The sequence below is a fragment of the Macrobrachium nipponense genome, chromosome 6, assembly GCF_015104395.2.
Source record: "Macrobrachium nipponense isolate FS-2020 chromosome 6, ASM1510439v2, whole genome shotgun sequence".
In the NCBI taxonomy this organism is placed as follows: Eukaryota; Metazoa; Arthropoda; class Malacostraca; order Decapoda; family Palaemonidae; genus Macrobrachium; species Macrobrachium nipponense.
The window spans coordinates 122,467,700-122,470,199 of NC_061108.1; the positions used below are offsets into that span (position 1 = coordinate 122,467,700).

General features: G+C 39.5%; 2 protein-coding genes across 2 annotated transcripts in view; one reads left to right on the forward strand and one right to left on the reverse strand.

The window, feature by feature from the left end:
- LOC135216094 (DNA oxidative demethylase ALKBH2-like) overlaps positions 1 to 2,500 on the forward strand; it is a 584,266-nt gene that overhangs the window by 171,483 nt on the left and 410,283 nt on the right.
- The window catches only part of LOC135216621 (uncharacterized), a 28,008-nt gene that overhangs the window by 22,456 nt on the left and 3,052 nt on the right, over positions 1 to 2,500 (reverse strand). The gene's annotated exons all lie outside the window — the stretch shown is intronic.

Genomic DNA, 2,500 nt, shown 5'->3' on the forward strand with positions numbered 1-2,500 from the left:
ATAACTCGATTTCGTCCCACTCTTTGAATTCACTTTGTCTGGAAGCTTTGAATCAGAAATAATAATAATGATGACTGAACCTCACGTACTGGGAATGAGGTTATGGCTTACCAGCTACGAAGAAGGATAAGAACTTATTTCGGCTTAGACTTGTTTTTGATCAAGTGCCGAATATTTATTTTTTTTTAATTTTTTGAGTTGTCTACATCGACGGGGTGATTTTATCGTTGACTTTGTGTTTCATCTAACATTCAGTTGTGCCTCTTTCTCCATATATCCTGGATGGTGAGAAAGTTAGACCTGATATTTGCTGAAAGAAAAAATCACCGTCAATGCAGATAACTAAAAAGTAAATAAACAAATAAAATAAATAAAAATGCACATTCGACGCTTTGTCAAAAAGGGGACGATATTTAGAACTGAGATCATGGGATGGTGAGAGAGACGGACCTGAAAATCATTGATAAAATCACTGTCAATGCAGATAGCTAAAAAGAAAATAAATAAATAAAATTTTTAAAAATGCATATTCGACGCTTTGTCAAAAAAGGAGGGGGGGGGGGACGATATATAGAAATGAGATCTGTATCCAATAGAGCAGGAATAAACCCATCCGCATCTTGTAATCCGAGAGTGAAATTTGGTTTGTTTTATAAGCTGAGAGTATGAGGAAATCGAGAATTCAAGAAGACGTCCTGGTTTCGAAGAACGAGACCAGCCGATTCAGCAAAGCATAAAACAGTTACCTTTTCGTTACGATGAGGGTGGATTTGTTTCGGCATCAGTAAATACGTATCTGAATTCGAAGGAACTCGGTTCTGAGCGGAAATAAATAAAGTCTTCGCCTATTTTCCATTTCATATTTTAGCAATGTGTTTCCAAACATGTAAGGAAGGAAATCGAATAGAGGAGGTGCTTGTGGGTATTCAGCTACATTCTAAATTTGTTAATGAGTTTTCAATACAAGTTTTGCAAAAGGTGACATTTGATTATCACAGTTATTAAAAAAAAAGTAGGTTATTTTATAAAACGAAACTTCTGAACATCTGCTTGGTCACGCCAGTGAGCCGCTGACTGGACGTTGCTCTCTCTCTCTCTCTCTCTCTCTCTCTCTCTCTCTCTCTCTCTCTCTCTCTCTCTCTCTCGACGTGGAAGGACCCTGAGAAGGTATGTGGTGAGGAATTCTTTCGGTATTATTTAGCCACCTTTCAAAGTTGTCGAAATTGTTTTCACATGTTCTAGCTGTGTCAGCTGTCTTGGATGTGTAGTCCCGAGCAGAATGTAGAGTGAAAATAACTCTTGGTGAAAGAGGGGAAAAAAATGCTTCACGGTGCAAAGGGAGGTGACCACCGGTGCAAGAGATTCGAGGTGCAAGAGAACTATTACTCATTAATCGAAGAGGTGGCTTTAGGCGCGTGAAGAGGTGGGAGATATTGCAAATAAAATGTCCCTTGGTGAAGAGTGGGGTTCCATGAGCCAAAAAGAGGTTTCTTTGAACAAAGGGTATGGCCATAGGTGCAGAGGTACGTGCCCATAAGAGGAGATGTCATTTCATGCAAAGGAAAATAGCCGAAGTGAAAATCCGGGGAAGGGTACTACCACCTTAGTGCAAGACAATTTTTTTTTTTTATTGAATCTTACATTTAATAGGAAGGAACTGAAATTGTTGATTTATGTTTGAATACAATATCAGTTCAGTTTGGGTTCAGTTACCTCCCTGGCAATCGGGTATGTTGATTGAGGCATAGCCTTGATACTTTGAGATTATGTAGATTTGGCATTGGTTTGTATTCACTATTAATCACTGCTTCTTTTACTCAAAGTACTTGCTGTCACATTCCTTGACAGTCTAATCATTCTCGAGGAGTCATCTGAATTATTCCTTCCAGAGAGAGAGAGAGAGAGAGAGAGAGAGAGAGAGAGAGAGAGAGAGAGAGAGTGGGGCATAGTCTCTTAAAAACAGAGAGGCATGGTCTCTTAAAACCTGAGAGAGAGAGAGAGAGAGAGAGAGAGAGAGAGAGAGAGAGAGAGAGAGAGAGAGGGTGGTGTAAAGTTACATCAAAACTTAGAGTTGGATGGTCTCTTAAAGCTTAGAGAGAGAGAGAGAGAGAGAGAGAGAGAGAGAGAGAGAGAGATTGTGTCTTGAAAACGTAAACCCTGTTAACCATCCTTTTCAGGTGAAATTGGATGCCTTGACCCTTAAGGCATTGTTAAAAAAAAAAAAAAAAAAAAAAAAAAACAGACGGAAAATGATGCTTTATAGCCTTGCACTCTAAGGATGGGAAGAGTCCCATCTCTGCGATGGGCTCTGGTTACCTGGTCCTTAAGCCGGAGAAGAGAATGGAACGGGCGATACTAAAGTGGTGCTTCCTCCCTGAGGAAGAGTTTTCGTAGTATTTTGGGATGTGAATCATTTTTTCAACGTTTAAGGAAAATTCAGTGTTCTTGCCTTTACTTGCTCAAGCTTCTCAAGGAACAGAATACCTTGTAAAGAAAAGAA